The 13916-nt window shown below is 43.9% G+C and overlaps 1 pseudogene; it reads left to right on the plus strand.

The window, feature by feature from the left end:
• The window catches only part of LOC149346107 (fatty acid synthase-like), an 86062-nt pseudogene that overhangs the window by 32409 nt on the left and 39737 nt on the right, over positions 1–13916 (plus strand).

Genomic DNA, 13916 nt, shown 5'->3' on the forward strand with positions numbered 1-13916 from the left:
CGAACCCGGGATCACCGCTTCACCGGACCAGTCGCTCGACCAATATAGCTAGCCGGGACGACAAGCTTATGGTAGGGCGACAGGGAATTGATCAATAACTCGAAATGGGAACAGTGTTTTTAAAATGTTTTAGGGGAATCCCTCAAGGTGGAGTAGATTTCTAAAAAGGGAGTAATTACTCATTGACGTCTACCCGAGCGCAGCCTTACGGCTACAAAGGAAAGCTTTCCTTTCTACTCCACCTTGGGGGATTCCCCTGAAACATTTGACCAACGTTTATCCTTGTGTGAAGATTGTGCAGCCAGTGTAAGTAAGTGCACACGACGTTTGTATGTTTTTACAAAACCAGATGCATATCACTAAGTTATTTTTAATACCCTGATTTTTGACGAGTGCTATAGCAAGATGCTGATGTTGCTGCTGCGCCCGGCAGCTGTGCCCTTGTGAAGAGAATACGAGTACGATACTGGCACCTGGTGTCCCAAGATGGCGCCTGCAAAAGGAATTTACGCTCTCGGGGATGTAGAGCGCTACTTCTGAACGTAGGAGCATTACCGTGTTCCATGAAATATTTTTCGTGGAGGCGTTGGATTCGATCCCTGACGTGGTCATGTGAGCCACAGTAAATTTTGGCCTTGGCTCTGCAGCCTACCTTTCGAAGTTGTTGCGAAATAATAACAACTTCCTCATGTGCTGAAAAACATTCAGCTATTCGTGTCATTCCGTACCTCTTTCCTTACGTCGGGCATTTGGCCTTCCCCGCAGACAGTCTTCACTGTGGACATGGAGACCAACGGGGACGACAAATACTTGGCCGGTCACCAGATAGACGGACGAGTGTTATATCCCGCCGCTGGCTACATGGTGCTTGCCTGGAAGTGTTTGGCCAGCCACATTGCAAAATCCTTCCACCAGGTTCCTGTGATCTTTGAGGATGTGAACTTTTGCCGAGCTACTATCGTGCCCAAAACCGGTGAGCGAGCATAGAGGGCCTCGTATAATTGCTATTCTGGGAAACTGGTTCACTTTGATATAGAAAACTCAAGGCGAGGAAGAAACCAAAATTTTAATCGACGGTCACCATTGTGTAGTGCGAAACAAAGCGATAGCTGTTATGTACTTATGCTTTAAGATATTTCGAGGTAGAGCAAATGAGAACGACTTCATGTGTAATTCTAGAGCGCCCTTTTTAGCTTTCGCATACACCCGTTTTTCAACTGGTTCCCCTCTCCATTCCGCCGCTCTAGGCACGCGACACCATTGATCACCTCTCCGGGTGGTTCTTGTGACAAATGATCACCGGCTGCGCATTCTTACGGTCTCGTCACACCCTCGTCCTTCCACAGCAACTGTGCGTCCCACCGGTTATGCCGACTACGACACACTATTGTTACAACTACTAGACGTACGCGTAAAAAAGGTACACGCCGCTTATAAGCTGCTGCTGCGAAATTTATTGAATTTTTACCTTTGGGTTTAATCTGGTTTCAACATCAGCAAGGTGGTGCACGAAACGCTGATGCCAACTGGAGTGATTATCAATTCTGGGCGGTGGTGTAGAGTAGGGGCACAGAGTAAGAAGGTGTTCGCAAGCGGTCTTGCCTCATGCGTTTTCAAGATCGACCGTTCAACCATCGGTGTAAGGCGACAGTCTGGCGTGACAGGCACAATGAAGGAAACGTGCGAAAGGGATGACTAACTGCTGGACGCGTTGTAAATCTCATGGGGACGTCACTAGTGGCGAGTGTTCCGACCAGACACGGTGGTGCGCCGCAACTGCCCTCTCTCCTTTTTTTTCTTGCACTTCGTGTTACGAAGATTCCGACGACAACAGCGCTCAACAGGGAAACATGGCCCTAACAGCTGTCACTGTGAAAAAATACTCGGCGCCTTTGTTCCATTCTGCGGCGAGAAAGCAATGCGACCTTTTTACCCCATCTAACATCTTTTCCCGTACTCGTTAGTTTCGAGTCTCGATTCTCATTATTCCTTGTCTGCACGTTATAAGCGAAGTAATTTTGGCAGCGACGGCAGCTCGAGCAACACGTCCGTAACGCCGCTCTTCTGCACATGCAGGTTGATCGGTGCCAGCCGGAAATTCTTGCGGCTGCCTACCCACCTTCGTGCTTTTGCAAGCCTTTTCTGCCGAAGACTGGACAGTAATTTTGATTGCCAGTCACCGTTCTCAACGTTCCGGACCATTCCGGACCATTCGGCGGCGCGTCTGCGACCGCTCCTGGCAACCATTTCGCCACCAGCAGAGACATCTGTGTTCCGGACTGCTGCAGGGGGGCGTGTTTCGTCACGCATTTTGGCAGCGACGGCAGCTCGAGCAACACGTCCGTAACGCCGCTCTTCTGCACATGCAGGTTGGTGACCGTCACTTATCTTTTCCACGCGGTTATCACGCGCTTTTGCTGCCGTTGCTGCCAACTTGCTACAGTGTTCAGTGCTTTAACTGCGAGCCATGCCTCGGTGCTGTACTTGTCGCGTGGCGCTTCGTGATGACGAGCCTTCAATAGTTTGCTGTGACTGCAAATTTCATTTTCATGCTGTTGAGTGTTCTGGTATGACTGAAGAAGTGTTCAACTCTAAAAAAAGCAAAAAGTCCTGGAAATGTGCAATGTGCAGGCCAAGTGGCGCTCGGGACGACGGTCCCGTGGCTTTTGGAAAGGAGGACGCTGAACTAAAGTCCCTCGTATTAGAGATCAACCGGAAATTGTCATCCCTTCTCCCACTAACAGACAAAGTAGATGGCATTGAACAATCGATCCAGATGTTATCGAACCAGTTCGATGCAGTGCAAGAAAAGTTAAAGCAACAGGGAAATGAAATAAAAGGCATTAAGGCACGAATTGACCGAATTGAGAGAGAGGAAGACGTTGGGGGCCTGGCGCGACTGCAAATGGATGTTGACGATCTTGAGTGGCGGAGTAGGCGGTTAAACATTGAAATACATGGTCTAGCGGAATCTCAAGATGAAGACCTCCTTGCTAAAGTCAATGAACTTGCGGACGAGTTGAACATGCATCAACTCGTAAAGGAGGACGTTCTGGCTGTTCATAGGCTGCCCGCGAAGCCCGGGTACACAAAAGCCGTGATCGTGAGGTTTGCGCGCCAGGACCTAAGAGATGCATGGTTGGAAAAAAGAAAAGCTCTGAGGGATTCTGAAGGAAAGAGATATATCACAGAAAACATGACAAAGCGTTCAAAAGCGCTCCTGGTAGCTGTCAAGGCATGGGCTAAATCGCATGACTATGACTTTGCCTGGCACTCAAACGGAAAGGTCCTGGTGCGCAGAAGGCCTGGGGACTCCGCCGTAGTCATCAAATGTGAAAGTGATCTCTCAAACCTGGTCACCTGAGTCCTGTGTCTGTGCTGTGTTGCCTTTGTTCTGTCTAAATTCCAAGTTCAATGGCGCATTTGGGATACATATCTTTGGATGCGCTAACCAAAGAATATGGAAATAGAGACACTCTCCTGCGTTGTTTCCATTTAAACGTTCAGTCTCTACAAAACAAAACTGCTGAACTTGAGTGCTTATATAACAGAATACAATTGCTTCAATACCGAGACCTGGCAAGCTCATGAAACGGATGCGTTTTACCTTCCTAACATGAAAACATTTTATGTTCATAGAACCAAGCGCCGTGGTGGGGGCGTATCTCTTCTTGTAGAAAACTCCTTACAAGCCCGTTCATTGGCAGACTTCTCTGCTGTTACAGATAGTTATGAAATTGTGTGTGTGCAGGCAAAAGATATCGTTATTGCAGCATGCTACCGTCCTCCAGATGGCAATGTGTGTGATTTTTTTGAGTTCCTGGACAATATGTTAACATTTGTAAATGAAAATCATTATAATGTCATTATTGGCGGTGATTTTAATATTGACATGTCATGTAATACCTCCAGAAAAGTTGAATTTGAAAATCTGCTTAGTAGCAATGCCTGCTCTAACCTTATAAATATGGCTACTCGGTTGACACCTACTTCAGAAACTACTATAGATTTGTTCCTAGCTAATTATGATATAGGGTCCATCACTACAGCTATTCTTCCCTGTTCCATTAGTGACCATATGGCAATATGTTGTAAGGTTGACACTAATCCGTTTAATACAACAGAGAGCCCTGCGATGTTTTCTCAGTTGATTTCACAGAAAACACTAGACTCTTTCCGTACAGAGTTAGAAACCACAAGCTGGGACTACATCCGGAACATTGCTGATGCAAATGCTGCATATGAAGCGTTTATGGGTCGTTTCTTATGTATCTATAAAAAGTATTTCATTCGTAAGGAACGTGTAAAAAACAAAAATTATAAAAAACCTTGGATGACCCGTGAACTTCATAAAAAAATCCATAAAAAAGATCGACTTTTCAAAAAATTTATGAATTCCCGTAATGAGGCGGACCTTCTAGCTTTTAAACGTTTCCGTAATGTTTTAAATAAAGAACTGAAAAAGTGCAGGGACGCCTACAACTTTCGTTACTTTTCTAAGTGCTCAGGTCGAATGAGTGAATTATGGAGTAAAATGAATGCTCTTATGGGACGTGGGCAGGAAAAAGATTCCGTAGTAGAGATTATTCATGACGGAAAAACGCTGAGAGGGGACGCAATGGTTAATGCTATTAACGAGTTCTTTGTTAACAGGAATGTGACTGCACGCCCTTCAGGAAACAACGCAATGCAAGGTATAGCTAACAATAATACTTTTTTCTTAGAACCAACGGACATTCAAGAAGTTTGCTCTGTGTTTGCAAATTTGAGAAATTCGCGTAGCTGCGACGCTGACGATGTGCAAATTAGTCCAGTGAAATATGTCCTTGACGTTATAACTCCCATATTAACCTACATATATAATCTTTGCCTTTCAACTGCAGTTTATCCAACAAAAATGCAAGTGGCTCGAGTGATTCCGCTATACAAAAAAAAAGGTGATAACCGAGAAGTTTCGAACTACCGCCCCATATCAATATTGCCTGTGTTTTCTAAAGGTCTGGAAAAAATCCTATTCAAACAACTTTCACGTTTCTGCCACAAATATGATATAATCACAAAATCGCAGTATGGCTTCCAAAAACATCGGTCCACAGAACTGGCACTTCTTGATCAAAAAGAATACATTTTGCAAAACTTCGAGGATAAGAACTACGTTCTGGGGATTTTTGTTGACTTTACGCAGGCTTTTGACAACATTAATCACTCTTTTCTTTTTGATAAATTACATCACTACGGTATCAGAGGACATGTACTTAATATGTTAATTAGTTATCTCTCTCACAGAAAACAATTTGTTCAAGTAAGCCATTTAATATCTAATCAGAAAGCAATAGTCGCAGGCGTACCTCAAGGAAGTATTCTTGGTCCCTTACTCTTTAATTTATACATTAATGATATAGTATGTATATCATCTGACCTGAAGTTTGTTATATATGCAGACGACACTAGTATATTTGTGCCTTCATCCTCTTGTGCTGACGCGTTCGTTAAAGGAAACATAGCCTTAAAAAAGTTGGAAGCTTGGACAGACAGTAATCAACTGAATATCAATACAAAAAAAACAAAAGCAGTAATTTTTCACCCCAAGGGTAAGCAGCTATCTACCGATTACGATCTTCTGTTTAGAGGTACAAGGATTGAGGTGGTCGAAATAATAAAGGTATTGGGCGTTTTCTTTTCCAAGACGTTGCAATGGGATGACCACGTAAACCATATTTTGCAGAAATTATGTTCCATAACAGGTATACTCAGTCGAAATCGCTATGTCTTTCCAATGTCTGCAAAACTAGCCATTTATTATGCCTTATTTTCTTCCTACATGAACTATTCTCATTTAGTCTGGGGCACAACGACCGACAAAAACATCAGTAGTCTTTTAAGGATGCAAAAAAAGGTTTTACGGATCATTAATAATTTGCCTAAGTTTTACTCAAGTAAACTTATCTTCAGAAATCTTAAGGTCATTCCAATAACTAAAATGTATCATTATAAACTCCTACGCGAATATAAACTCACCATCAAGGAAAATCAAAGGCTGTTTTTGGACATATCGAACTTAGAATTAATAGGCAACGCGGCCTATAATACGAGGACAACAGACCGTTGGAAAGTGCCAAAATGCCGTACGAACTATGGGTTTCAGAGTCTTAGGAATAACCTGCCTCGATTACTAAATGAACATATTAAAGCGGAAACAGATGTTTTAGGACTAAATTTCCGGAACCTGAAGGCGTTGTTTTATTGATTTGCATGTCCCTAATACACACCACACATTTCATAAACAAAACACCTTGTACAGATATTTAGCCACTGTTTCATTATAACTGCATGTCTTTATTCCCGACCGTTCCATGAGCTTGTCGCCATATCTTTCATAAAAATGCCAAGTTATAATTTTGTTTGTTTCTGTATATATCTGTATATTTTGTTCTGTACATTTGTTTTTGGATTGTGTTGCTTCGTTGCTGTCAATGCCAGGGGGGACCAAGATTTTTTTTCAAGCCGTAAAGGAATGGTTTTTCTTCTTGGCCCCTTTCACAATGTGTACGTCATGTTGTGAAAAACAAATAAAATGAATGAATGAATGAATGAATGAATGAATGAATGAATGAATGAATGAATGAATGAATGAATGAATGAATGAATGAATGAATGAATGAATGAATGAATGAATTCGCTTCTGTTGATTTTTCTTTTTTATCTAGTGCCCCAGTATAATCGATGCTTGGTTTACTTTCTTATATCACAAAAATGCCTTATTTCGAGATGCCACCTCTGAATTGAAGCTAACTTTGCACTGATGAATCTTTTGTATGCTATATAATGCATACCACTGAAGCCGCTGGGAAATCAAGTCCCTAAAGAAGGCGATGATCTTAGCGTGGCAGGGGTTATCTCCACTTACTCTAAAATCGTGTCCTTTACGCTAATCTGGAAAACAAACAAGAGCCTTGTAGTTCATCTCTCGCTTTGTGGGACTCTGTTTTCCTACAGGAGTAAAACTCAGTGTCTATTCAATACAAAGCAGGTATCTGCGTCATATGTGGTGATTGTTTTTATGGTTTAAATTTTTACTTTAAAAACTGTTAGAGCTGTTTTGGTGTGGCCTGTGCAGGAGGATTCTACAGCAATGCAGACATGAAGTACTTTACAGATTGTAATTGTCAAGCGACTAATCAAGTAATATTAAATAATCGCATTTTATATTTTTTATCCTAGGACGCGAACTTTCATGTGAAATCGAAGACAATCAACAAAGAGGCGGGAAATTTTTAAATTTTGATAATCGGCTTATGATTTGAAATGTCGAGAGTGAAAAATACGCCTTTAAAAGCTCGATAAATTGTCTTTGCTACGCGGTAGAATTTCAATGGCGTTGCTGGAATTTCTAATGCCGTGATTACCGACGCTTTTTGCGTCTTTAGAAATGTGGAAGACGTTAACGTGATTTCGGCAGCGAAACCGCCAGCAGAGACGCTCTTTTATAACTGTGCCACGCGGGAAGAGAAACTCAGCTAACTTTCTCAAGCGCATTTTTGATGCTCACTTTTTTAGTTCGTAATGCCAATTTTGAATATTTAAAAAAGTGGTCCCACCTGCAATGTTAGCTGCCTTCGATGCAGAAATATCATGTATGCCCTAAAAGAAAAAAGTAAAAACCTGATTAGGCTGTCAGTTGGTCGTATATTAATCGGAGTCTAGTATAATGTACATGACGCCCGCTTCGCTGCTCAGTCCCTTCTGTACAGACCGAGTCGGCGTATACCTTACGGTTTTCAAACAAAAGGTCTGTACACGTCGGAGGAAAAACTGGAGGCGACACTTAAGCTTCACCTTAAGGGTATTAGGCGGTAGCTTTAATTCTGGACTTTACATTGCAATATCGCTCATGTCTTCATGCTACTTCTTACGCAGTGTAGCAGCGTCTAAGAGATGCGCCACTGCCCAGCAGTGGCAAGTGCTGCTGTTCATGGCACTTGTGAGACCCAGGTTGCTCTGCCCCCTGTAAACGTGGTCAGCTTGGTGACCGTTTGGTGGCCAGGTTGTGACGAAACCACAAAAACGCGTGATCTAGCTGGCCCGCCTATGAAACCGGAGCGGCTGGTTGCTACACTCTAAACAGAAAAGAGTTAAAAGAGAGTAAGCTGCTCGGATGATGGGCACTGGGCAACACCCTCCAATGGGAAATTCTTCTAGTTGTCAAGTATTAAGCATTTCGCCGAAAACTTTGGCGAGAATATCTTGGCTGAATGACCGTTAGTCATAGTACCATTGGGACATAGCTTCTGTGCTTACACCAAAGCCGACGTAATCTTGATAGGACTTCACCCGCTGCCAGGTTTGAGCCTCAGTAATACTTTGTCATAACCAACACTACACAACCAGCACAGCCAACCTTCTTGTTCCCGCTGCACTTGCGGCCCTTTTTGCCATGCATCTGGAAGCGACGGGGTATTCATGACCTTCTTTTAGTGTAGATGGCAGGACTTCTTTAACTCTTCAAGGGATCGTACTTGTACTCCATTTGCGAATGCCTCCTTTTTAGAAAAGGGAGTGCTCTAGAGGACAGTTTACTCTCTTTTTAATCACATTTAGGCGTATTCGTGTTTAGAGTGCCGAGTGTACGACGGTTCGAACGGTTGACGCCGACGCTGACGTCAACGCGAATACCGACGCTGACGACGGCACCGGAAAATTTTTTTCCGACTTGGGGTAGCTAACGCTCTTGCGGTAAAAGTCATGCATATTGGCAGGGACACTGAACGCAACCATAAAAGCATGGAACTTTAATCGCAAGGATTTCACAACGCTACTGCAGTCTTTCATCCGAATATCAAAATTGAAAAGCAGTGAAGTTTCCACTGTGTCATACAGGTTATCGTGTTTCCATTTTCGACTAGAGTGTATTTTTATTCTTATTTCTTAAGGGGGGAAGGTGTCTCGTGAATGCCAACGTAGCTATGAATTTTTTCACTAGCCGTTTTCCCCAGAAGAGCGAGAGGAACCAACAGCACAAGAGGAGTGATAGAAGGGCCATAATTACTAAGGTGAAGCAGCTCTGAGGGGAAGGATGCCCGAGAACCTTACTTACGAAGCAACAAAAGTTTTCTTTAATGAAGTCCTACCATTTGCACTAAAAGAAGGTTTTGACGTCGCGTCGTTTCCAGATGCAAGGCAAAAACGGCCGCAAGTGCAGTAGGAACAAGAAAGAGTTCACCTTAGTGTTGGTTATGACAAAGTATGACTGAGGCTCAAATCTGGCAGCGAGTAAAGTGCCCTCAAGATTACGCAGGCTTTAGTGTAAGCAGAGGAGCTACGTCCCATTGTTACTGTCATTAACGTTCGTTCAGCGAAGGTATTATCGCCAAAGTTGGCGGCGAAATGTGTTATATTTGACACCTGGGAGAATTTCCCATTGGAGGGTGTTGTCCAGTGCCCACCATCGGCTGATGCAAACACTCAGCAGGTCAAGAAGTACTATGGTTTGGGTTAGTTAGTTCATAACTGTTGTTGATGTCAGGACGGTGCGAATGGAACAAGGACGAGAGAGCCTGAAGAAAGGCGCCTGTACTGTTGTGTTCTTGTGCTTCTCTCATCCTTGTTCCATTCGCGCCGTCCTGGCATGAACTCAGCAGATGATGGAACAGATGTACTTGTTCTTAAAAGTTAGAGCAGGTCGTGACCACTGAGTCTGATCATGAAAGGGAAATAACTAGAAGAATAAAAATGGGGTGGAGCGCATATGGCAGGTTCTCTCAGATCATGAATCGCAGTTTGCCAATATCCCTCAAGAGAAAAGTATACAACAGCGGTATCTTACCGGTGCTCACCTATGGGCCAGAAACGTGGAGGCTAACAAATAAGGTTCAGCGTAAGTTAAGGACAACGCAGTGAGCTATGGAAAGAAAAATGATAGGTGAAACTTCAAGAGATCGGAAGCGGGCGGAGTGGGTGAGGGAACAAACGCGGGTTAATGACAAACTTGTCGAAATCTAGAGGAAGAAAGGGGCTTGGGCAGGGCATATAATGCGAAGGCAAGATAACCGCTGGTCCATAAGGGTAACGGAATGGATTCCAAGAGAAAGCAAACGTAGCAGGGGACGGCAGAAAGTTAGGTAGGCGGATGAGATTAAGAAGTCTGCGGGGATTCGGTGGCAGGAGGTGCCAAAATACAGGATTAATATAAAAGACATAGGAGAGGCCTTTGCCCTGCATAGGGTATAGTTAGGCTGATGATGACGATAATAAGCAGTTTCAGAGGCAGGAAATGGAGTTACGAATAGGACAGTAGGTAAATCCTTACACACAGCTTCGCACTAACTATCTAAAGTTTTCGGGGCTGTCAAACGCTGGATTATTTTGTGGCACCCACTGACCGAAGAAAAAGAAGAGAACAAAAAAGTGGCCGAAGTAAAAGGGAGACTTTCGAATAGAAAAACGCAGGTATCAATCTTTTAGGTGCCGATCTATTGAATGTGCAGTGAATGAGAATGAATGGTGTATCTCGCAATCATTGCCTATCTGAAGAATGCAAAGAAGATTATAAACCTCTCCTGTCTTCCGTTTCTTATAACATTTTAGGATCTTACAGTGATTAAGAAGCGGTTTGCTTAAGTTTTTCGCAACCGTTCGCATCATGCGCGTTCAGTCTGTGTGCGCACTCTGTGTGATTGCTACATGTAACATTGCTTTACGTCTCTTGCGCTCGTGTTTCTAAGCGAGTTCGCCTCGCATTCACAGATGCCAAGGCAGTATATTTTGCACCGTTACCCGCAAGTAAAGCTGTTATAAATTCTGAGGTCAGGCGAGCCTGCTAGGTAAGGCAGTACTTTTCCAGAAATGTGCACTTTAGCAGGTGGCAAATATAGTAAACGACATGTACCAGTGGGGCTCACCATATAGTTTCCACTAGTGAGGGTTTACCACGGAAAATGTGGTAGGGTTAACATCCAATACAACGCACGTTACCCTCAGCTGCTTACATCATAAGAAAAAAAAGTCTGCCCTTTCACTAAGGACGGTTGACCCCTGAAGAAACTGACCGAGTGAAAGTTGGTATATTTATGTACGACCTTGTGACAACGGATGCCACTAAATATAACATCAATTGTCATTGAGTGGCTTTTAGCCGTCTTGAGAAAGTTTAACTGTAAAGCAGAAAACTTCGGCATTCACAGGAAAGAAATGCGCGCTTTTAATTTTTTGGCCTTGTGATGACGCGCAAGTGTATGACGTAGCCATGACTGTGGCTGTGGCATTGAATCGAATTTTTTATGCGAAGCATATTAACGTAGGTTTCGGGCCTTCGCGCGGCGCCCGGCGGTGGCCACCATTGACCTTGAAGTGATATCGCATGATGTGACGTCACGTGATGACGTCACACCGGCTGCAGATGGGGCCTCATATCGCGCCGTCGGACGTCGCCCGGCGGAGGCCTCCACGCTTCGGTTCGCGCCGTCGTGCGCGACGCGGCGGCGTCGCCACCATCGCTGCATCACGTGATATGTGACGTCACGCCAAGGATGAAGCGGCGCGCGCCTGCCGTTGCGTCAGTCTCTGTGCCCGCAACCGCGCCAGCGTCTTTGCGCCGGGCGTGTATGCGGTCAAGATGCCTCCAAACGCTAAGGACGTTAATAATAAGAATGCAAAACGAAGGCTGCTTCGCATCCACTGGGCTTAACCTTAATAATCCTCCAACGTTTTGATTCTATCGCGGGTTTCTGCCCTAAGGATCTTCCATCGTTACAGCCAGGGACTGTTACAACAGATCGAACATTTCTAGTGCACCAAAAATTGCAATCTTGGTTGAGTTTATAGTTCTTTCAAACTGCTGTGTTGGCAGGAGATTGCACCTTTCTGTGAGGCGACGAAAACTTGCTGCGCAGTAATCAGTTTTTCTGGCAGGACGTTCCTTTTTTGACCTCAAGGATCAGGCAAAAATAATGTCAATTCTTTACCTAGCGCTCAACTTGCGTCTGTGTGCGCAGGACACGTGATCTTCAAAGTGAACATAATGGCGCAATCCGGGGAGTTCGAAGTTTGCGAGGCAAAAGAGGTGGTGGCAAGAGGCCGAATTCGCCTGGCCAAGGATGGAGAGACTGTGCTTGACAAAGATCCTCCTGGAGCCCCTGAGGAAGCGGTGGACTATGACCTTGACAAACAAGGCATCTACAAGGAACTCAGACTTCGTGGCTACGAATACAGCGGTGTCTTCCAGGCCATTCTCAAGGCTGACTTGAAGAGTAAGGTCTTCTCATGCTCCAAGCAGTTGTGCACGAAACTGGATGCATCAATGCGATAGTCAACAGTGCCGACCACTCACTAAAAATACAAAAGTCCTGGCAGAAATACACGCATTTTGCATTGTTAGTTTGGACTTCTTGAAACATAATGCACTATGCGATTGTTAGAAGTAAAATAAGAATCTTTGGTTAGAATGGCTCTCATGCAAAAATACATATCTCAGAATCTATTTTTTTTCGCTTTTTTTTTACTGACAAGTCGAAGCACTCTATGTAGCACCTTTGGTGAAGCATTAACGTATATCCGCATGCCACACCCGTATCGACATTAAGTACTAGGCGTACCTCTCGGCCGCACGATTTCTGAACCTCAGCGGAGAGCAGTGTCTGGAAAGGAAAATATCAACATAGGTGCACTGCCTACACTTACCCATGGAGTGCAACCATGCAGGCCAAGAAAAGAGTGTGAAATCAAAACATGGTGGTGAATTTTTTTGACGCAAGGAAAGCTTTGGCCAAACAGGGCCATGACCGAAGTTATCTTGTTCTTTTTAAAGTGGTCAAATACACACTTGTCAAGTCTTTAAAAACAAAACAGCGAAATAGACGAAGGAAGTAGAAAGAACAGCCACCACAAGCGCTGACTCGCAACTGATACTTCAATCACAAAACGCAGAGTAACCAGTATGTCACTTGTGAAAAAGTGGTGGTCTAAAAATTCTGCTTTCCTGTGGGAGTTCCTATATTGGAAAAACTGGGCGATGCTTGAATGTAAGCTTGAAGGAGCGTAAGCTATCTCTGAAAAAACTACTTTGTTCAAATAGAGCGAGCGATTGTAGTGAATGGCGTGGGTGTAAGCGTTTCCTTGACAAAACGACAATATTGTTTCTGCATCCTAATCAATTAACAAGGAAGGTGTCGGAGGCCTACCATATCTCCAAAACGAGCACACGCGTTAGTGATCCATCAGTTGCTCCAGAATAGAATCTCCGTTTTATTTTGTGTGGCACAGCATCGACCGCAACTAACATGGTTAAGTTAATTTCGCGGTTTTAGCAAGTTTTTCCTTTCGATAAGTCTGTTCGCACGCTGAGAAGGGTCTACAAAGTCTCTGCGGAGTACAACTAAGTAAGTGTTGAATTTCTATGCGAACATTCGCGTTAGACTGCAGAAAAAGGCAGTTCGAATAATCACGAATGTTCCATATGACAGCCACAAAGAGCCTATCTTCACAGAACTGAATCTAACACTTTTTTCTGGGAAATCTACAAGACAACGTTAAGAAAGCGTTCCCAGGCTGGTACTAAAATAAACAACAAAGCTCTTAGTAGTATCGCCAGTACATCACCTAAACTATTCACACGGAACACTCGCCATCTTCAGCAACGGGAAATTCCACGCCTGCGCACTAATATGGGCAACAAATGCTAAAATATCTTCTCCCAATTTTTCTGAATGAGCGAAGTACTTGTGATTTACCAGATGTGTGAAACTGTATGATCGTGTACCTATGCTTGCTGTACATTGCCATGTACACGGGGCCGCTGACCCTGTCAAGCCCATATTGAGGCTTTTTGTCTGCTATTCCTTAACACCGTTGATGTTGAAAATAAACTGATTGATTGATTGATTGATTAAATACGCGGGCAAATGACAACGCTTAACGCCTTC

This window comes from Amblyomma mixtum, chromosome 4 (assembly GCF_055824585.1).
Source record: "Amblyomma mixtum isolate Tamu chromosome 4, ASM5582458v1, whole genome shotgun sequence".
Classification (NCBI taxonomy): Eukaryota; Metazoa; Arthropoda; class Arachnida; order Ixodida; family Ixodidae; genus Amblyomma; species Amblyomma mixtum.